At 40.7% G+C, this 24,806-nt stretch overlaps 1 protein-coding gene across 1 annotated transcript in view; it reads left to right on the plus strand.

Annotated features, from left to right (window-relative positions):
• The window catches only part of LOC311223493 (neural-cadherin), a gene marked incomplete at both ends in the record, with an annotated part of 1,556,546 nt that overhangs the window by 1,027,132 nt on the left and 504,608 nt on the right, over nucleotides 1–24,806 (plus strand).

Here is a 24,806-nt window from a genome sequence, read left to right on the forward strand (position 1 = left end):
CGCCTGGTCCTTTGTCCAATAAGAGAATGAACTATTATGGGCTATAGTAGGCTAAAGGGATATTCCGTGCATATGTACAAGGAATATACAAGGGATATCAAACGACATACAAATACTATTCAATATATATCCATAAATAAATATATATATTCGGTTTAATCTGATCCTTCGTAACAATTAGCATTTAAAATAACACGAGATAAAAATAGACATGCTAAAGTCAATGTTCAATGTTCTGATGGCCTCTCCAGAAGCATTTAGATGTAAATACATGTAGTGTGGTAGTGAAAGACACAACAACTAGGTTAACCTTCTGTAGTGTGGTAGTGAAAGGTTAACCTTCTGTAGTGTGGTAGTGACGGATAAAAAAACGGATACATAGTTTTTTTACCATATTTCTACACATTTCGCTGCCACATTACAAATTATGAAATCTCGACGAAATACCTCTGAATAAGAATAAAAAAAAAATTAAAGATTCGATGACTAATTCGGCCAGAAACGGCTTTGAGGCGAAGCGTTACTAAGCGCTTCTGTAGTGTGGCAGTGAAAGGGTTACAACAAAGGGTTACAAGTTACAACATCTCTCCAGTCCAGTCTGCTGCAGCAGCAGCAGCTCTTCAGCGTTGCTGTCAGCGTTGCTGTCAGTGATTATAGCCCGCATAACGTCTGCGTTGTCTTCTTCTTCTGAACCAGAATCTGAGTTTCTTTTTGGATTTTTATTCTGCACAAAGAAATCCGCGTTACTAAGCGCTTCTGTAGTGTGGCAGTGAAAGGGTTAACGCGCGCCTCGTCTCCCCTGCTCGACTCATCTCCCCTCGCGCTGCACCAAGCAGCAGCAGCACCAGTACCAGCAGCCGCGCGATTGGACATTAACGTCGACACAGCCAAGCTTTCAACAGTGTTATTTAGATGTATTTACCCATTAGGTTGGAAAAAATGCACCCTAACGAAATTCGTTCGCTCATAAAATTCTAACTGTGTTTTAATGGTTTTTAATTAAGTTAAAACATGCGTTTTATAACGGGTCAAGGCCTATTTTTTTATCTTTTTTTTAGACACTGCGTTACATTGCTTATAACTTATAACATTAAGATAGTGTATTAATAGTGTGTTATTCTCTCTCTGAGAAAGGAGAGCTAAATAATGACGTCTGTGTGTTAACACCTATTAAGTACAAGTACTTGCTACCTGTGGACAGGCCCACAGCCCGCTCGTGTAGTTTTTTATCCTCAATTGAAAGAAAATTTGTGGAACTATTATAGCAATAATTACCTCATTTACAAGTTGTATTTAAGTTTGTAACTAAGGGCAAATAAGGGAACAGATTAATGACAATTCAAATATGTAAAAAAAATCAAGATTTCGATTTTTGGGATTTTCTGGACAGCAAGACATTTTGTTCATTAACAGCACCTCCCCCTTTGCGCATCAAATCGGTTTGGTCACGGCGAGTCACATATGCTCATTTTAATAAGATTAAAGATTATATTGAACAGTTCACCAAACCATTCAGCATAATTTGCAATATCGGAAACCTGGATCAACATGGAGAAAGGGGTGGATTTTGAGTTGGAGGGATATAATTTTAACTACATGAATAGAGTAAATAAAAGGGAGGGGGAGTAGGACTATATGTAGACAGAAGGTTAAAGTTCAAGATAGTTGAAAGTATGACGATGGTAATTGACGATTTATGTGAATGTATTGCTATTGAAATTGACATGGGAAAAAGGAAGAACATCATTGTCAGTTGCATTTACAGAGCTCCCAGATCTAGCATAGAAAGATTCAGAGAAATGATGGAAGGTATGACTACAAACACTGACCAGAAGGTTACTTTTATCTGTGGTGATTATAATATAGATTTTTTAAATCATAACAAACTATCATTGATGGAAGAATTTAAGGATGCAATGTATAGTAGGAGTCTATATCCTATTATTACAAAACCGAGTAGAATCACATGTCACTCAGCAACATTAATAGATAATATACTTACTAATAATTTAATAGATAATATAGAGAGTGGACTATTAATAAACAACATTAGTGACCATTTACCGGTGTTTGTAGTCTATCATTGTGATGTTAAAGTGGTTGATAGTAAAGTAAACATGCAAAGGAGATTAAGAACAGCGGACACTTTAAATAGGTTCAGAAAATAACTATTATCACAGGATTGGAGAAATGTATATGAATCAATAGATGTGGATTCTGCTTATGATTCTTTTCTGAATATGTTCCTGCTGCTATATGACAGAAGCTGTCCAATGCCGCAAAGTAGAATAAATGCAAAGAAATCTGACAAACCCTGGATTACGGGAGGTATGTTGAATGCTTGCAAAAAAAATAACACCTTATATAGAGAATTTATAAAGCATAGAAATAAAGAGAAAGAAATTAAGTATAAACTATACAAAAATAAACTAACTGATATTGTTAGAAAATGTAAGAGAGTACAATAATAATGTATTAGAATTTTTTTTAAATAACATAAAGGGAACATGGAATATATTAAACTCAATTATAAGAAATAAAGCAACTAGTTCTTGCTTTCCAGATGAATTTATAGATGAGGGAAAGTCAGTAAGTAATACAAATGAGGTGGCAGAAGGATTCAACAGGTTATTTGTGAATGTAGGGCCTAAATTGGCAGAGGAGATAACCCCGCCACATGGGGGAGGTGTTTCTAATTATTTTGAAGAAAGGAACCCAAGTACTATCTTCTTGAGAAAAACGGATAAAAATGAAATTATGGATACTGTGAACAATTTTAAGAATAAAATATCAACAGATTGGAACGGCATTGACATGACCATAATTAAGCAAGTAATAATAGCCATAGCAGACCCTTTAGTGCATATTTGTAACCTCTCATTCAAACTGGGTGCCTTCCCCACCAAAATGAAAACTGCAAAAGTGATACCGATCTTCAAAGCCGGTGAGAAAAATCTATTCACCAATTACAGGCCGGTTTCTCTTCTTTCCCAGTTCTCAAAGATAATGGAAAAGGTATTTGCAGCACGATTGGACAGTTTCATTGATAAACACGCATTACTTATAGACTGTCAATATGGATTTAGATCGAATCATTCAACGGTATTGGCACTAATGGACCTAGTAGAAGAACTGACGAGCATAATTGATAATAAGAAGTTTGCAATAGGGGTCTTCATAGATCTGAAGAAGGCGTTTCACACTATAAATCATGATATTCTGCTACTAAAATTGGAAAGGTATGGGATCAGAGGAGTAGGGCTCAATTGGTTAAAGAGTTACTTAGAACAAAGACAACAGTTTGTGCAGTTGGGGGAGTACAGGTCCACTCAGTCCAACATAATCTGTGGTGTGCCGCAAGGGTCAATTCTGGGCCCGAAACTATTCATACTGTATATAAATGATATAGGTAATGCGTCTAAAATATTGAAAAATGTAATTTTTGCTGACGATACAAATGTCTTCTGTGAGGGAGAGAACCTCCAAATGCTTTTAAAGAATGTTGCAGCTGAGCTAACCAAGCTGAAAGTGTGGTTTGATGTAAATAAATGATCATTAAATATAAAAAAAAAATAAAAAATCATGATATTTGGTAAACATGACATACAAGTAAATACACCGGTGGAACTAATGATTGATAGTATTAAACTGGAGAGGGTATTTGAGAATACATTTCTGGGTGTGATAATAGACCACAAACTCAACCTGAAACCTCATATCAAATATGTCAGGACTAAATTGGCACGGAGTGTTGGTGTTCTATGCAAGATAAAACACATTCTAAACCAAAAAACACTCTTCCTACCATATATGAGCTACTGTGCGGAGGTGTGGGGTAATACCTACAAAAGCACTCTACAGCCAATATGCACCATGCAAAAAAAAGCAATAAGAATAATCAACAATGTAGGATATTATGAACACACCAATAACTTATTTATAAAGCTACAAGCATTGAAATTTATGGACCTAGTGGATTACAAAACTGCCCTCATTGTATACAAAGCCAGATATAAACTAATCCCAGGCAACATTCAAAAATGGTTCAGAGACAGGGAAGGAGAATATAACTTAAGAGGGAGAGGGAATCTTAAACAACCAATGGTAAACACCACGCTGAAAAGCATGTGCATATCGGTGTGTGGAGTGAAGTTGTGGAATAATTTACCCGAATACATCAAACAGAGTAAACATGTGGCACAATTTAAAAAGCAGCTAAAATAAATACATATTGGAAAAATACAGAAATAAGTATTGAGGATAAACAAAGTTATGTTATATTGTGTATGTAGTGCTGTACTATATTCACTGCTGTCAAGTGAATCAAGTTTTTTTCTTTTCTTGTAATCTTTTAATATAAGTAAAAGTATATTCTATATTGTAATACACTAAATTATGTTATATCTAGTAAAATTAATGGAAGAACAAATATAAATGTAAGGGGGTAGGGATCAATAAGCTTAGCTTCCCTCTACTCCTTTTTTGGACATGTCTGCTAACCAAACACATTGCTCTTGACCTTATGTTTATAATTCCTTATTTTTTTTTATTTTATTAATGTTTTTTCTTTTAATGTTTTTTTTATTTGTTGCTATGATTGTTTGGTTCGACGGAACAAGATATCGTGAGTTGTTTGGAGAAATATGGAGAATAACATGTCCAAAAATAAACTTTTTCATTCATTCATTCATTCATTCATTCAACTGCAACCTCTGTATGAAAAGTGCTATACAAATATAGTTATTAAAAAAGTTATTATTATTATTATTATTGTTATTATTGTTATTGTTATTGTTATTGTTATTGTTATTATTATTATTATTATTATTATTATTATTATTATTATTATTATTATTATTATTATTATTATTATTATTATCTCATAAAGTGAATGAGGCGCGTGTAAAACAGCCACGTTTCAGCGTCTGATCGCTGTCTGATCCATTCAACAGGAAGCGATTTGCGACAGATCTCAAAATGACACACACGACTCGCGACTCAGTGCATGTGTGTGTTCCTGTGTGTCGCTCATCGCATGTGTGTGTGTGTTAATCTGATGACAAATAAAGACTTATACTTGTACTTATACGTATACCGCATACTGTATAGTGCGAAATAAATTGTTCCAGCAAAGTAGGCTTTGTCAATACTGAACAACTTGACGACGCTTGTCAAGAACCAATCGCGCAGTAGGATGGGAAATACTGGAATGCGCTCAGAACTGTAGGAGAGGAGAGGAGAGGAGATGTTGTATGCGTTCTATGCATACGGCCTGGGCGCGTGAATATTAAAGGCAACCAACTTGTGTTCAGCTTTTCGTTCAGCGTTTCTCTGATTGGCCACACGGCCAATCAATCAATCCACTAGCACGCGGCCTTGCGGCAAGAGAGACAAGAGAGACAAGAGAGACGCGGCAGTCGCGGCAGAGTGGCTGCGCATGCGCATATATGTATGTATATATATATGTATAAACATATCTACTAGAAACACTGGTGTTCTGTTGTGCGACTGTGCTAAACTCTTCCACCACATGACCGACATTTGACATACAGTACACCTCCTATCTATGTTGGGATTATGTTTGGTCATGACAAAACAATAAAAATCGCTACTGTTAGTAAGCTGCCACCACCCACTTCAATGACAGAGCTCTCATATTTGCGAATGCATAAACTATATCTTAAATTATGGCTATGTGTCTAATATGGCTGTCGCAAAGTCATTGATAAGCGACAGCCATATTAGACACATAGCCATAATTTAAGATGTAGTTTATGCATTCGCAAAATATGAGAGCGCTTGTCATTGAAGGGCTTCCTACAACGGAGGAACGGCCGCTGCTGCTGCTGGAGCTGAACCGAGTCAAGCCGCAGGCGGCACACGGAAGCCGGGGAAAAAACAACCGCGTCGCCCCGCTGGCTCTTCAGCAAGGAGCCTCCACAGCTCCAGTTAACCTAATTTATACCGTAATGAATCATTAAAAAATATACCGTTAACTGGAATATGTTGTTTCTTTACACATATGTTGGATTATGTAATTGGGTTTTCATGACAAAACAATAAAAATCGCTACTTTACATCAGCGTGAACGCTGAACCGAGTCAAGCCGCGGGCGGCGCACAAGCCGGGGAAAAAACAACCGCGTCGCCCCGCTGGCTCTTCAGCAAGAAGCCTCCACAGCTCCAGTTAACCTAATTTATACCGTAATGAATCATTAAAAAATATACCGTTAACTGGAATATGTTGTTTCTTTACACATATGTTGGATTATGTAATTGGGTTTTCATGACAAAACAATAAAAATCGCTACTTTACATCAGGGTGAACGCTGAACCGAGTCAAGCCGCGGGCGGCGCACAAGCCGGGGAAAAAACAACCGCGTCGCCCCGCTGGCTCTTCAGCAAGAAGCCTCCACAGCTCCAGTTAACCTAATTTATACCGTAATGAATCATTAAAAAATATACCGTTAACTGGAATATGTTGTTTCTTTACACATATGTTGGATTATGTAATTGGGTTGTCATGACAAAACAATAAAAATCGCTACTTTACATCAGGGTGAACGCTGTTACACTGCCACCACCCACTTCAATGACAGAGCTCTCATATTTGCGAATGCATAAACTATATCTTAAATTATGGCTATGTGTCTAATATGGCTGTCGCGAAGTCATTGATAAGCGACAGCCATATTAGACACATAGCCATAATTTAAGATATAGTTTATGCATTCGCAAAATATGAGAGCGCGGTCATTGAAGGGCTTCGTTCTACAACGGAGGAACGGCCGCTGCTGCTGGAGCTGGACCGAGTAGAGCCGGCGGCGGTGCACGTTAGCCGGGGACTAACCACCGCATCGCCCCGCTGACGTTAAAAACGCGAAATAACGTTACTGATGTACAGTGACACCCAGAGTTTCTAGTTACAGTAGTGACGCGTGACTCGAGATAGTCCTAACACTGTAACAGTGTTTATTATTAAGAGTCAGATAGTCCTAACAGTGTTTATAGTCCTAACACAGTGTTTATTAGTAAGAGTCAGATAGTCCTAACAGTGTTTATTATTAAGAGTCAGACAGTCGTAACAGTGTTTATTATTGCGAGTCCTAACAGTGTTTATTATTTCATAACTGTATAAAAACGCGAAACATAATAATCAGTCAGCAGCGCTCCACTGCTACCGCAGCCCAACACAAGTGCGTTGGAACAGCAGCCCAACACTACATAAGTTGGTTGCCCGCGCTGCCGCGCTTGCTCGCTGGATTTCATTTGGGACGTGGGACGGCTGCGCTTGACTGCGCGTGGGGGCGCGGCCAATCAGAGAAAAGCCGAACACAAGTTGGTTGCCTTTAATATTCACACGGCCTGGGCAGCCAGCATCTAACTGTTCTAACAGCAATATATAATCCATTTCAGAAGAAGAATGCACGCAATAAGTTATAATAATAATAATACTTGAAAAGTGCTGGGTTTATAAAGTCGTATTTGGGGGTATTTGGGGGCAATTGACCAATGGTTTGCTTTCAACGCATGAACTCCTTCCTCTCTCACCTTTTTATATATATTTTCTATTGCATCTATCTACTAAAACTGTATTGTATTGTTTGTTTTGTAAAGTGTCTTTGAGCATTAGGAAAAGCGCTATATAAATCTGATGTATTATTATTATTAGGAATGGTAGGCTTTTTTAATGTTTCTCATCTGGGTAAGAGTTTCTTATCTGGGTAAGAGTGCTCTCGACCACTCTTAAATTGGCACAGCGGCCCATACATTCAAATTGGCACGGCGGCCCATAAATTTGAAATGTACTCACCACTACTTGAAGAGTACTCTGTGAGCCTTGCGCTCGGCGAACTCGTCCACAATCCGCTATATGTCCAATTTCTTGGCTCGGTCACTTTCGATGGACAGCAAGCAAGGTCAGTTCACTCAGTCTCTCCTGTCCCATCGTGCTCCTCAAATAGTTTTTGATGAGTTTTAATAAAACATTTTTAAAACTTAAATGCACCCAATTTTATCCAAAAGGCTAATTTCCATTGGCAGTCCCCCTGTCAGAAGGTACAGGCTAAAATCCTGTATAAAAAAGGGTTGGCAATACAAACAGAATAAAATCAAGATAAATAACATTAGAATAAAAACACAAACAAAAGCACATAGTAGAACATACAATAGGGATACAGGGCACAATACAGTCATGGACACAAGGACAGAGCACATCATGACATAATAAGACCCAGGCATAGACAAACGCACCATATACACACATATACACACACACACACACACCAGACACCACACACACACACACACCACACACACACACACACACACACACACACACACACACACACACACACACACACACACAGCAGATTTTTTAACATTTAATGAACACCTGTATGTGCAATTTCCTGCAATATAGAGCCTTCAATCTTGACCAAAATAAAGCTGCTCTTTTCACTATAAAACTCAGTTTATATTGCAGTATGATAGCTATAATAATAATAACTTCACTGCGAGGGCTCTTTTAGCTAACGCTAGCTAGGCACGTATGATAGCCAATTACTATTATAATAATAATAATAATAACTTTCCCATCCTCCCAAAGCCCCTCCGGCCCCGTTCACATCCGCAGCGCAGTACCAACAACAACAACAACAACAACTAATTGACGCTATCAATAGCCCCAGTGAGCGCGGCGGCTGAATGAATGAATGAAAACTTTATTTAACAGATTGCAGAATGGGTACAATACAGTACGGCTCAATACACACAATTGTTAAGGCGATGCAGACCAGAGAAAGACGTTTGTCTTGTTTACATCAGGGTCCATGTTAACCCCTTTCGTGACTGTGCTGCACCGAGTGAATCCACAGTCACTTGCTCCTCAATGGGAAACCAACCTAGATTTACCATGAAGGACTGGTTCTGGCCGAACCGTTCGTTATACAAGTATCACAGAGACATTACAAAGGTGCTCACAGTTGCACGAGGGGTTCGCACAGAGATACGGGATGGTTTGAAAGCTCGGCGTTGCTAATAAATATTTTTAATATTTTTTTATAAACTGCTCAAAGCGGCATTATTTCCGCCGTTGGGTGATCACAGCGCCTGCGCACCATCCCGTATCTCTGGATTCACTCGGTGCAGCGCAGCAGCGCCGAGGCTCACCATACGAGAAATATTCAGTTTCAATCTGTTTGCGCATTTAGTATACAGTCACAGTGTTCGACTTACATGATGATTTGCTCCATTTTGATGTAAACGCCGAAGAATAATCCTCACAATGTTATCCAATATCCAGCCTGAATTTTTCAAGGGCTTTCGAAAAAGCCGCCTCCCCCAACATGTCGTATACGTCATGCCGACGAACCGTGGCCCGTGGGCACTGGATCAAACCATTAAAGTGGGGGGTCACACAATCTTTGGAAACTTAAAAACTTGCTATTAAGTGTCATTGCGTATTATTAATTTGATTGAAATTACTTAGTTATGGTTAGATTTATATATGGGGGGGGGGGGGGGGTATATCATATTTTTCATATGATCAAAAAGTGGGGGAGCAAAACCAGCGTTTGCCCCCCCATGTTCAATAGTCGTAGAGCAAATGCTCCACGTGCTCTATTGCGCAGGCGTCTATGCACACACACACACACACACACACACACACACACACACACACACACACACACACACACACACACACACACACACACACACACACACACACACACACACACACACGTTAAAGATGACATAGTTTGTTACTTGTGAATGCACTGTCCAATTTTCACCAAACTTGACACATATGTTTGGCTTACTATAACAAGGATGCGTGTGATGTTCTGAGTCATCTTGCCTCATGGTGGCCCTATTATCATGAAACTAAAAACATTAAATACTACTTTATTTGGAGATACCTGCTGTCCGTCACCGACAGCACATCTAGTTCAGGTTTAGTCGTTGTATGAATGTTGGCAGTCTTCGTTATTTATAGTTAGTCTTTGTATGGATTTGGCAGTCTTAAATGTTCTTTAGGGTTAGTCTTTGTATGGGTTTGGCAGTCTTAAATGTTATTTAGTTTGACGTCTTCAGATGAACAAGCCTAAACAAGCTGTTCAGAATTATTGCCCTTGGTGATTTGCCAAGCGGGACACAATGAATTAACTTTAATGAATCAATTAGCTGTGCTCTTCTGAGCCAGGAACACTGCCTACCTAATATACTGCCCAGTTTGTAAAGGTTTTTTACTCTCTAGTGTGGGGTAGCCAGGCAGGGAAGGAAATAATTAGTTTAGAATGTGTTGCTACACGATACAAGGGAAGGTACTGGGAAATAAATCATTAAGATTAGATTGACTCATTTCTTTGCAAGAAACATATTCCACAGATTTGAGAAAGCCATATAAAACTGTTGAAAACATACATAGCATGGCCCTTTTAATGCTATTTTATAATTTTAGATGAATTTGTGATTGGCCTGTCTGATGTTATGGTGAGCCACCATCTATATGATGAAGTACAGTATGGACAATAATTTTATTATTATTATGGATAATAATAATAATAATAATAATAATAATAATAATAATAATAATAATAATAATAATAATAATAATAATAATAATAATAATAATAATAATAATAATAATAATAATAATAATACATATATATATTTTATTTTTTATTTTTACAAAGTAAAAAACAAAGAGAGAGACACTAAATGGATCATTGGTCTACACATTGAGTAACATGTGTACACCTGGTACTACACCACACCTGGTACTACAACACACCTACTACAACACACCTGGTACTACAGCACACCATAGCTGTCAACATTGGCAGGAGAAAAAACGTGCACTGAGCACACCACCTAGTACTACAACACACCTGGTACTACAACACACCTACTGTAGTATTAACACATTGACGGCCACAGGGATTAGACAGGCCCCACTCTAGACGACCAGCATATGTAAACAGACTTGCGGCTGTTTGTAGAGCTAAATCTATACTTTATAGTATTGCTATCTGTCCATACTCATTGTCAATTGAGACCATAAACCGTCCCTTCGAAATGGATTAAAGAAATAATTTTTTCATCAATACGTTCTCATTTTATAGCGCCGTGAATATAAGCGTTATACGGCATAAGGTCTAGTATATTTCCTGGAAGGCGAGATAAAGGGCTAATAGCTACTAACGTTATATCCAATGGCATTTCCGTTATACAAAAGCTACAGTTAAAACTCAAACTGCATATGATCGGTATGATCCTCAAGCATGTATGTGTAGCAGGGTGGATTATCCCTGCTTTATGGGAGTGGTTGTACACGGCCACCTGGTAGCGAGAACGCAGCAGAGCTGAGTCCAGCTGGGTCCCCGACTGTAGGCCAGGAATGTTGAAGTTATTATTATTATACAAACCGGAAATGGATCGAGTAGATCACCGTCAAATAAGTGGGATCTTTTTCCTCCAGTCTCATCGGCGAACGGTAAGAGGACGCTGACGTCATTTTCAGCGTGAGTGTTTATTATTATTAATGCAAACTGCTCTGATCAATATATCACCCATACTAAATGAAGCATTTACTGACGATCACGGAATTATAAACAACCCCCCCCCCCCCGTTCATCCGCGCATGATCAGTCATAACGTTTAGGATCATGTACAGTTGAAATTTTTTATATAACGTGTATCGGCAACAAACGGCAGTTGATAATCTATATATGTGTTTATGCCTATGACTAGGAATTACTGCAGAAAACGATAAAAACATATTTATATTCTAGACGGTATTTTCGTATGAATCTATGAATGAAAAAGTATAACGTTCCTACATCCTGAACGATAGATAATCGATGTTGAATGGGCCATAGTAATGTCAATTTAGCAATACAATTTAAAAAGTTATAGCCCTGCAAGGAAGGTGAACATCTCCATAGGCTTAGAGTGGTGGCAGAGATTGGCATGAGACGGGCAAACTGCGTGGCAGTTAATGCGTTAAAAACATGAAATAAACACAAAAAAGTGCAACAAAAGTGCAACTAGGGCTAAAAACACAATGAAATAAAATAATAATAAATAATATGCTTCTTAGCAGATTTCTAAGCTTAACATAACATACCTAAGTTTGGGGGAACTAATGGGATAACTGGGGTTGCAACAAGGGCTGAAAACACAATGAAATAAAATAATAATAATAATAATAATAATAATAATAATAATAATAATAATAATAATAATAATAATAATAATAATAATAATAATAATAATAATAATAATCATAATCATAATCATAATCATAATAATAAATAATATATCCTTCTTAGCAGACTTCTTAGCTTAACATCCCAGGGAACTAATGGGATAACTGGGGATGTTGTTTGCTCCTGACAAGAGTCTCAAAGTCTGGGGTGATGGTAGACAAAGCAACTCTGAGGTCATGCTCAATGTCCAATCTGTTCCTCTGATTTGTCTTCAGCTGGACCAGTGAAAAAATAAATATATATAAAAAAATAAATCCACTTTTGGGTCGCGACCCACCAGTTGAGAAACACTGCTTTAGATCTCTCCCTCACTTTGATCAACAGGAATGCTCACACTGTCCCTCTTACTGGATATTTAGTGCAGCGAACAAATAGTCACTGTTGCTGGTCCGGTCTGGTCTGGTCCGGTCTGGTCTGGTCTGGTCTGGTCCGGTCCGGTCGCGTGAATACTTTCGGCAGCCAACATGCCCTTCCGCGTTGCTCTGATTGGCCGAGCGTGCGCATGTGCATGAGCCGCGACACGCTCCTCAGCCAGGCAGGAATACTAAACTCAACGCAATTTATACAAATGGAAGTATTGATTACGCCGTAACGAATCATTAAAAAAATATACCGTTAACTGGAATATGTTGTTTCTTTACAAATATGTTGGATTATGTAATTGTTTTGTCATGACAAACCAATAAAAAATCGTGAATTAACCGGTGGCTACAACAACACACAATGCATCATTGTTTACAATGAACGGTGGGGCTAATCGAAAGGACTAACCTAAAGTTAGTTGTTCACCAACAATCTACAGACACAAACAAACACAGAACCGGACTGTTATATTAAATTAATTGATTGCTGTTTAACGCGTCCGTGTCCAGTCCTTTCGATTAGCCCCACCGTTCATTGTAAACAATGATGCATGTAGTTACTGTGTGTTGTTGTAGCCACCGGTTAATTCGCAATTTTTTATTGGTTTGTCATGACAAACCAATTACATAATCCAACATATGTGTAAAGCCTCCTTTTCCTCTTGACGTCATCTACTCCACTACTCTGCTGTGCGCACAGAGACTTTTAGTTCATAATATCGTCTGATTAAGTATTGATAACACGCTTAGTATTTTACTAATTCAAGTTCTTCTTTTTTTTATGCATGTGGACACGGATATGGGTTACTAAATGGGTTATATTTCTCTCCCCCAAAAAACCATACAATGGTGGGGGCGGTGGGCAAGTAATGTACTGTAGTAGTTCTTTAATAGTTGTCATACAGAAGTACAGAATACTTTCATACAAAATGCTTCTTACTGTTACGCTCTGTGGATGCCTGAACACTGAGTAGCACTGGGATCACAGACTACCGCGACAAGCCTAGTACATTATGCATGCATGTGTGCATGCGTACATATGTGTGAGAGTGCACACCTACCTTACATACGTGCTTTTATATGTGAATCTTATATATGTGAACTCCGTTAGATTGAGTGTTGCAGTCCTCCTGGCAAACCTTTATTTAAACTGGAAAGGCAACTGAGGTTTCACAAATCAATTAAAACACGTACAACTTGATTGACAAAGGGGAGAATCTCAAGCTTTAAGGACTGTTGGAGTTCATTCCATGAGGGGTGTCATAGCACAATGCAGATTTACCCTGTTCCAAGCAAACTCTGGGGACCTTAACACATTTGCGGCCATTCGATTTCCCCATCTAGCTATAGCTGGGTCAGCTTTCCATTACATAGTTTCACTGTGCGTCACATTGTTTGTAGAGCTAAATCTATATTTTATATTATAGCTATGGATACAATACCATGGTCATTTGACAGTAACTATCTTCCGTTCAAGATGCAAAAGGAAAATAAAATTGCGTTATCCCGTGGTGAATATGAGTATAATTTTGGAATGATCCGGGCTAATTCCTGGGAGGCCGGCTACAGGGTGCAACGTGAATTCTACTAAAACCTTTGGCGTTTTGTCTCTGGACAAAATCTATATCATATGTATTATGTTTCATCATGAATGCATGAAAGGGGGGGGGGGGGGGTCGTTTCTGATTATTTGATTTCCAGTAACGGCATTCGTTATTACCACAACACATGCCGTTCAGGGGGATGGGTATGATAACCTTGTACGATCAAGCTTAAATTGAGGTCAGATTGTCCTTACCGGTGGTTGGTGGTATTCCAATAAGAATATTCCAATTATTTGATCGCCATCTGGTCCATCCTATGTCCATCTGGTCCACGACATAACCCACCACAACATATGGATCGGGGGTCCCGAAAACGATTCAATGCGATCAGGTGAAGCCTTAGGTTTCCCATTACTAGAAAAGTCCGTCCGGAGCAGTTTAAACGTAGCACCCGGTCTGGAACAGGGTTTACTGCACTCTCGATACTGCCTACTAACAGGATCTGGCCTGTACATCGGAGTCCCAGTATGCCTTTTAACGGCAACATACAGGTCCCTGACATTGAATAGGACATTAAAATCGAAAAAACTAGAAAACGATCCAAACATGTATATATATACTTTTTTGGCCGTTAACACATTGAGTGCCATGCCACTTTGACCATATATGGGCTAGAGTGCCAGTAAGGAAGTCAATGGGAGGTTGGGGAAATTTGCGAAGGCTTAAACTATATCTTAAATTGGGCGGCTACGTGGCACAGTGGGCAAGGCGCTCGCAACGAATGCTGGAAACTAGGCTCGAACAGGATGCTTCCTGTTCGAGCCCCGCTCTCCACATTGCTTTCAGTTTAGCTGGTCGTCCACAGTAATACACATTGGCCGTATTACGGGGAGGGAAACTGAAGGGTGGGGATCGGGCATTGTGGACAGCGACTCCTACAGGTCGGTTGGTGCGCCTGCGCAGTAGAATCAAGAAGCGACGGGGGCGGGGCCCCTCCAAAGCCCAGACCCCCGACGCTGAAAGATCGAGCCGCGCAGGTGAAAAGATGCGACGGCTGTTACCTCGAGTATCGGAGGGGACTCGTGCTATGTATGACTTAGTCCACATTGCAGCCGGCTTGTGGGAGGCAAGAAACAACGTTCGAAGACAGGGGAGGGTTGAATTGGACGATATGAAAATTGGGATGGGAGAAAAATAGAAAAATGGGAGAAAAAGTGGATAAAAAAAAAAAACGATATCTTAAATTATGGCTATGGGTCTAAAACACCCCTCGCTTATCAATGACTTGCTTGCAGTCAACATGTACGAAACAGATTGTTTTTTCATTGGTACATTTCCGTTTTATACCGTTTTGAATACGAGTATAGTTTTGGAGAGTTCTAGTAATTCCAGAGAAATTCCACGATAATAGCTCTTTAGTGGAATACACAAAACACGTAATTTTTTGGCTGATTTATGAATAGTTTTCAAATAAACGCTAGATTATCGATAGTAAATGTGTACTTATGCACGCTAGAGAAGCGGGCTGAAAAATCTATTATCCATGACCTGGTCAGCGCTAACGTCATACATACACACACACACACACACACACACACACACACACACACACACACACACACACACAGACACACAGACACGCTGTGATGGCTGAGAAAAAAACATCTGATTAATCCAATACTGGTAAAATAGAGTCCTTACCTCACATCAGATGTTCTGCAAAAAGATTAATCCAATTCCTGATTGCCATTCCGTTTATTGAACAACGTTATAGTCCAAAACACATAATCGAAAGCTGCTCCCAGCCTCCCCAGTAAATGTGGTAACAGATACTGCTTGCCAGAGAAGGGAAAACCCCAAACCGGAAATTTTTTCGGATGCACATGCCCACCCAATCCAATCCAATGATGTGCCATACCATCCGGGAGACGATAGGCGGCGGTATTTGCCCTTTTCGAGCTCAGACCCATTCCCAATGATAACGTCAGGCTGGATGGATGAAAAATGAATGGATATTGCTAATAAAAGCAAAAAGGAGAAAAAGACGAGAAAACTCGTCATAGGTACTCAACGCATGGCGAGTTAACATGACTAATCTCGTCGTTGGCACTCAATGTGTTAACCGCTGGCGCCCAATAGCGTATATATATGTGGTTGGCCGCGAAAGTGTTAAGGACCAGCCAGTCACTAGAAATTGTAATTTCATAATGCACACAGACCAGCTCGGACATTACATTTCAGCAGCTATCAATATCTAGCAGTTCAGCCTTGCATTCGGCATCGCCCTGTGACGACTTCTCTCGCGAGTTACGCTGTTTCTGTGTGCAGCGAAAAGGCCGCTGTTTGTGTGTCAGCCAGTGCCACTCCCACCAACAGCCGCGCAGTCGTTGGTTTACAGAGGAGACATGCTGTGAAAGAAGAAAGAAAACGGCAGCAGTAACTAACATCCCGGCCTTAACAGTATATCCACCAGAGAAAGCGACTCAAATCGGTAGTGTGGGAGCATTTTGGATATCTAAAAATAAAAAAGCTTGTTGAAGACGGAAGTCCAATGCCAACTGGTCCACTGCTTGGGCTGTAGTTTTCTGCTGCTGTTCTAGTATCTACAAGACTAATGAAGTCTGTGTGCTGGAATAAATGTAATTTAGACTTTTTTCTAAATAATTCTGCGGCTAGGGAAACAGCTTGGGCCCCAGTGTGTGTCCTGTCAGCTACTGTATTAGCAAACACTACAACAGGAAATGCACTAGAATGTTCATAAAAGCGGCTCTAAAAGGTCCAGAGACCCACTGTTCTCCTACTGTGCCCTATAGGGAGGTGTAGTCATTTTAGTTTCCTGCACGGTCCACCTATATAGGGATTTATCATTGGGAAAATGTATTATCGGCTATTATTCTGCCTCATGAACATTGGCAAGCTTTCTATTTTTGCACACACTGAGTTCCCTTCTATCACAAACATTTGTTATAAGGTTGTTTAATTTGAAAATAACTACACTTACCAGTAGAACGCCTGTCGTTCAGTGCTGTCGGGGCAAAGCACTGCACCATGCCGGCTAACAAGCTAGCTGGCTAGCAAGCTAGTAAGCTACTAACGTTACGTAAAAAACAATAACGTTATGAACTATGTACACAACGAAACAATGATTTACATTAGTATTTACAGTGATTTAATATGCAGCTAATTAACGTTATATGATTTAAATTATGATTACAAATATGGTAACGTGGTTGTGGCTTTTAAAAATGGTGGTTGGCTTTAGAGATGTTGGGTGAAACAGATACTAGCCACAGATTCAGGGTAATTTTATTACCATTTTACGAATTGTTAATGTTATGGAATGTAAGGGAAATGTGATTCTAGGTCTGTGACTAAAGCCAGGAGTCTACGCTGTGGTGAAGTCAGTCAGCAGCACCAACGTGAAGTGTAGTTCCTCCGTGAATGAAAATGTAAACATTGCTATTTTGCTACTTTTACGATTAATTGCTAATTGTTTCATGTTGATCTATAGATTGTGGATGAATACACACAGAAAGGTACACCATGCCAATGTTAATGCTTTATTTGTTTTAAACGAGACTATTTAGAAAGGTGTCCATTGGAAATACATTGCAATTTCAAGTGAGGTGGACCATGCAGGAAACAACAATGACGTACAGTAACCACTACACATCCCTATAGTGGCTCTTTATTTAGCTGGAGAGATGTGTGATTGGTGTTTATGTGGTTATGCTTTCATCATGTGTTTGTATCATCCTGCTCTTCATCTACATGGTCATACATATTAAATTGTATGTACAGAGTCATAGTATTATATGTACAGTGGTAGATGTATAAAGAAAGACATGTGGATATATATATATATATATACGGTAAGAATACATAAATAAATATATATATATATACGGTACATGCTATAATACAGATATTATAGAGGTCATTTGTGGTAAAAAACTATTGGATACCTTTAAATGCTATTTATTTGCTGGAGAGATTTGTGACTGGTGTTTATGTGATCATGCTTATGTCAATATGTTGTATCATCCTGCTCTTCATCTACATGGACATACATATTAAATTATTTACCTAGTAATAATAATAATAATAATAATAATAATAATAATAATAATAATAATAATACTACACGTTATTTGTATAGCATTTGTATAAGGTATCTCTCTCCCTCTCCTTATATCTCTGTCTATATATCTCTGTCTCTCGCTGTATCTCTCTCTGTATCTCTCTCTCTCTCAATTTAAAGGTGCTTTATTGGCATGAATGTAAATAAAATAACATTATTGCAAAAGCAGTTTACAACATATCACAATGAAAGCCTTGAGTTGCATTTGACACGATGCTGTTCTGTCTGTTGTCACTGTCAAAGTGCGTGTGAGACTGCTGGCTGGGCAGCAGGTGAGAGAGAAAAAGACTGATGGATCGTTATGCAAAACATCGGGGCACCGTAATGAGTCCCGTGTCCTCGACTTTGGAGAACACGAATCCAATGCATCCGTACAAATGCGACTGCATGTAATTCTAACTTGTGCACTCTCAGAAAGAAAATTGCAGATGTTCCAAAGCCCTGAGGTGGACAAGAGAATGCCGAATACTCGGGAGAGCTTTGTATGCGTCTCCTCTCTATCTCTATCCCCCCTCTCCCTCCCTCAACCTCTCTCTCTCTCTCTCTCTCTCTCTCTCTCTCTCTCTCTCTCTCTCTCTCTCTCTCTCTCTCTCTCTCTCTCTCTCTCTCTCTCTCTCACTCTCTCTCCCTCTCTCAGATTCTGAACATGTACAGACTGTCTGTCTTAGCTTAATGTGTTGTTAGCTGACGACTCAGAGGGGTGTGTTAGCTAGCTTGCTACCCATGGCATCAACCATACTCTATATCTGCTCAGCGCAGGCTTTAAATAATGTATAACCTCTCAGAGAGAAGTATTGCAATTTCTTATCGATATAAGAAAGGGGAGCAACAACACACACACACAGGCACACACACGCATGCACACACACACATGCATGCACACACACACACACACACACACACACACACACACACACACACACACACACACACACACACACACACACACACACACACACACACACTTAATTATCTCCGGGGGGTTCTCATGTTAATTTTCTGCCTATATTTACTGTGTGTGTATGTGTACTGTGTGTGTATGTCAGCTGCAAGAAACTAGACTGCAGTTAGAGAGATTAAATTATAGAGGGATGAGAGATATGCAGGGATACGAGGGGGGGGTTGTCACCTGCTGGTCTGTGCTCATCTATGGCTGAACCAGTACACGTGGACACATTTACACACAAGTTAAAGCTACAAATGTACAGGTATAGATATAGTATCTACAGATATGTAAAAAGGATTATATGCAGGTATGTAGACAGATGTGGATATATATTGTGACAAGCCTGGTGAGGACCAGACTCGCCACGGTTCAAACACAAACAAATTCAAAGGTCCACAAAAGAGCAATATCAATCAATAAGAATATTTATTGAATTAAAGGCAAAAATCCAGTTTGATAGGCAAGATAATGGTCATAGACAGTCCGATGGTCAAAAACACAAAACAGGCTCGCCGACAGAAAAAGGGAGTGTTCAATTCTCAGGGTAGTCGTCCGGTCCAGGGTCAGTACACAAGGGGGAATCTCAGCCAGTCCAGGGTCCAGTACACAAAGAACACCTACTCGCTTTCTCCTCACCTCTCACTACCTCTCACCGTCACAACTCTGAATACACAATCTGTCTATCTCAATACCACAACTCCAACTCCTATACTCCGCTCAACTTACTCCTGACTAACCAAGTGGTTTTGTAGTGTGTGTGTCTGGGGTGTGTGCACGTGAGATGTTTGTGAACTAATTATGTGCAGGTGTATTCTATCAGTACTAATCAGCTAGTGTGTGTGTCGGGAGTGTGTGCATGTGAGATGTGTGTGAACTAATGCTGCGCAGGTGTATTCTATCTGTACTAATCAGCTACCTAATTGACTCTACTCCTCCTGTGACAGAAGTATCTCCCATCCTTCATATATCCATGGGACGGTGGAGGAGATCTGTCACAATATATAGTATATAGTACAGTATTATGCAACATTATTGTACATGCAATCATACAGAGTTATTGGGTTATATGCAAGTATATAAGTAGTCGTATAAGTATTAGGGGGCCGATCACATGATTTTCAGAAGATCGGGATCGGGAAAACAAATCTGGAGTACTTTTTTTTTTTTTATTCAACAAACATGACCATGTTCACGTCTTAAACTCATACTGAGGCCTTAGTTTTGGTTTTAAATTACATATCATCATTCATTTATTTATTGTCGCACAGAGCAGAAGAATTTGCCAAAACAAACGTATTTCCTTTGATTTACACCGTCGCACGACAGTCACGTATGCCGAAAATAGCAGACCTACAAGCTCACCACGCATCACTCTCGCAACACCGGTAGGTTATGTCCACCTGATGACTCGGAGCAGCTAGACAAAATGTCGGAAGTTTGGAAGCATTTTAAAATTGAAATCGAAGCCACTCCAATAGCCAGTTGCAATGTTTGCAAGGCGGACGTTCCGAGTGGAGGAAAGAACAGAGCTGCGTTCAACACGATCAATCTAATACGTCACGTTATGTGACTAGAGCGAGCACAGGAATGGGGGAGGCGGCTGGTGCTTTGCCAAACAGCTGTATTGATTGCAATGCCTCGCTTGAATGAAGTTAACGTTTGTCTGGATAATGTCAACATTCGCTTTGTGAGGATTATTGTCTGCGTTTCAGACCAAAATTGAGCAAATCATTACGTAAGTCGAACACTGTAAATGTATACTAATGTGCAAACAGATTGAAACTTTGAATATTTCTCGTATGAAGCACATTCTCAGGGTGAGGTAACAGAGGGGCTTGTCTCGCTTCGCCAGTTTCTGACAAAAATTCATCAAATTGGTTACTAATGTGAAAGATCGGATCGGGAAAGATCGGTATGGGCAGATACTCAAAATCACATGATCGGGATTGGATCGGGAGCAAAAAAATGCGACCGGGACAAACCTAATAAGTATATTATATGCAGGTATATTCAGACAGATAATGATTATCTTGTTCCTTTCTTATCATGTATTTTCTTTTATGTGTGTGTGTGTGTGTGTGTGTGTGTGTGTGTGTGTGTGTGTGTGTGTGTGTGTGTGTGTGTGTGTGTGTGTGTGTGTGTGTGTGTGTGTGTGTGTGTGTGTGTGTGTGTGTGTGTGTGTGTGTGTGTGTGTGTGTGTGTGTGTGTGTGTGTGTGTGTGTGTGTGTGTCTCCACATGCTTTTATCCAAAGTGACTTACAAGTTCTGTATGACAAGCAGGAAGGGTACAATTCTTTCAGCCGAGTAACATGTTAATCAAACAGTGTTGAGTGCATAGTAGTAGAGACATATTAGTATAGAAGGTAGTAATATAGACAAGGAAGATGATTAGTGGAAGAGTGCATGCTAGTAGAAAGTAGACGTTCTTCATTCATTTCAGATATTGATTGTGAAGAAGTGTGTTTTTAGTTGACTGCGAACGATTGACCATGTTTTGGATGTCCTAAATGTGGTGGGAAGTTCGTTCCACCATTGTGGAACGAATGACCCTCCCGGAGCTCGGATAGGAGTGGGTATGAGGCCGCCAGAAGATGTAGAGCAGGGGTCTCAAACTCGCGGCCCGCGGGCCAATTGCGGCCCGAGGGATGATATTTTGCGGCCCCCTACTTGACATCAAAGTTTAGTGTTAATGCGGCCCGCGTGCAACTGTTTGCCAAGTCGTTGCGCGAGAGTTGGACGTTTTATTTATTTTATCACTTGTAGGCTACCATAGCGCAGGCTCATGACAGCAACGTTACGTTAGTGACTTGGTTGAAACGTGATTCCAGAGTGATATCAAGTAAAGTGGAAGGCAAATGCATCCTCGCTATCTCCTCTGACTGCGAGCAGTGCTCTGCATGTTCGACTGCACTGCCACTGTCTGTCTGTGTCTGTGTACGGGTCTGGTCCAATCACATTCAGCGTCCCGTCAGTGTTTTTCCCCCTCACCCACAGTCTGCGAATCAGATGCACAGTAGGGGAGTAGGGCGGGTCTTCACGGACTGTATGTCGTCTCTCTCTTTCAGTCAGAGTCAGAGCAGAGTTGACAGCGCATCTACAGTAAACTCGCTCCCAGTTTTATCTCTGTGAGATAAATGTAGCTACTATGTAGCCTAGTTTCGCCAGCAGGCAGCCAGCAGAAAAATATGGCATTTTCAAAGATGGTCAGTAAAAGAAAAGTCGACTGCAATTCAAAGGTGAATGGACTAAAAAATATGCGTTCATCCTGAGTCCCAGCACCAAACCAATGTGACTATATCCCAAGAAACGGTAGCTCTTGTGAAGGGTGGCAATTTGAAAATAATGTATGACTGAAGTGATGGAGACCATGTTTGAAGGCAAACAAAAGCAAATCCCCCTCAGATCGCACAGCAAGCAGAATAACTGAAATACTGGCTGGTGATTTGATTAAACAGCTTTGTGATAGAATAAAAAAAAATGCACAGTGCATTTTCATAGCTGTGGATGAGTCCACTGACACCACTGAGAAGCCTATGTTCTGAAGAACTGTTCATGTTCTGAAATGTTATTGCTAAAGATTGAGAAGATTGGATCAGTTGTACTTTTTTTTGGAATACTTGAAACCCCTTTTTTGTGGAATATTTGATGCGGCCCAGCCTCACCCAGACTCTACCTCCAGCGGCCCCCAGGTAAATTGAGTTTGAGACCCCTGATGTAGAGCGAAGGGGTCTTGAGGGTGTGTAGTTAGAGACCATTTACCGGGGGTAGGCTCCCTTCGCTTCGCGATATGCCAGGTCGAGGACCTTGAAGTGGATTTGTGCAGTGATGGGGAGCCAGTGCAGGTCTTTAAAAGTGGGGTAACATGGACTGACTTTGGTAGGTTTGAGATCAGGCGGGCTGCTCCATTCTGAATGAGTTGAAGTGGCTTGGTGGTGGTGGTTGGTAGGCCAGAAAGCAGTGCATTGCAGTAGTCGACTGTTGATTGCACGAGGAGTTGAGTGGCTCACCTTCTCCATAACTGTTTGGTACAGCAATCTGGACACTCAAAAAACAAACTACAAAGAATCATCAATAAATCCTCAAAAATAATCTGCACCCCCCTCCCTTCTCTCGAATCACTCCACCGCCAAATCACAATCAGGAGAGCCAGGAAAATCATCTCCGACCCCACTCACCCAGCACACCACATCTTCCAGCTGCTGCCCTCCGGGAGGCGCTACAGATCCCTGACCACCAAAACAACCCGGTTCAAAAACAGCTTCTTCCCCACTGCCATACGGACACTGAACTCCCTGTAGCACCCCCCCCCCCCCCCCTCCCTGTAGTACCCCCCGCAACCCCCCTTACCTCTGCTGACATGGACATGGACAAACTCTGAACTGTATCTATGTAATTGTGTTTTCTTTTATGTACGCTGTAAGTGATGTTGTATGTTCTATGTTTTTATGTTGGAACTGCTATGCTATGCACTGAAACCAAATTCCACCAGCCTGGCTGGGTGGTCATTAAAGAAATTGATTGATTGATTGTCTTTTGTCAGGAAGAGGCAGAGGAGGAATCTCCAGGTTCTGGTTGTTGTGGTTCAGATTCAGATTCAGATTACTTTATTCACCATATTGCAGTACAAATGGAACGTGATTTGATGATTACAGTGCATGCGTTTCACAATTTAGAACAATACATCAGTAAATAAATAATAAATAATTATAAGTAAAGTGCAAGACAGGACAGAACAGTGAGACAACAATAAGACTGTAAAAAGTGCAGTGGTAGGGAACATGGAAACAGTGCAGCATAGTTCAAGTCCGGAGGTCCAGCCCTAGCAGCTCGCCATAGAGGGGGGGGGCAGGGGGACACCTGACTTGTTTACCAGGCGAGCTGCTGAGGGGAAGAAACTCAGTCTATGGCGGGACCAAAGTGTCTTGGGCAGCCGTAGCCGTCTGCCGTGGGGGAGCATGGTGAAGAGGTTGTGACCCGGGTGGGCGGGGTCTGCCATGATTTTCCTCGCCCTCCTCAAGGCCCTGGAGGAATGTAGGGACTCGAGGGAGGGAAGGGGGCAGTTGATCACCCTCTCCGCTGATCGGATCACCCGCTGCAGCTTGGCCTTGTCCCTGACCGTGGCTGCAGGGAACCAGGTGATGATGGAGAGGGTGAGGATGGACTGGATGATGGCAGTGTAAAACTGGACCATCATAGTCTTCGGCAGCCTAAACTTCCTCAGCTGACGAAGGAAGAACATCCTCTTCCGGGCCTTTTTATTGAGAGCGATGGTGATGTTAGCTGAGAAGTTCAGCCGGTCATCAAGGACTACACCTAGGTTCTTGGCGGTTGGGGATGAAGCCTCAGCTACATCCTCCACTGTGATGGAAAGGTTGGTCAGCGGATCAGAGATTTGGTGTAGAGGGAGAAGGGGAGGGGTCCAAGGACCGAGCCCTGGGGGATACCCGTCTCAAGCAGGCGGGTGGCCAACAGGGTCCCTCTCCATGATACTTGTTAGGAGCGGTCTGCGAGGTAGGATGACAGCCATGCCAGCACAGAGCCT

This window comes from Notolepis coatsorum, assembly GCF_963971535.1.
Source record: "Notolepis coatsorum genome assembly, chromosome: 2".
NCBI classification, from domain to species: domain Eukaryota; kingdom Metazoa; phylum Chordata; class Actinopteri; order Aulopiformes; family Paralepididae; genus Notolepis; species Notolepis coatsorum.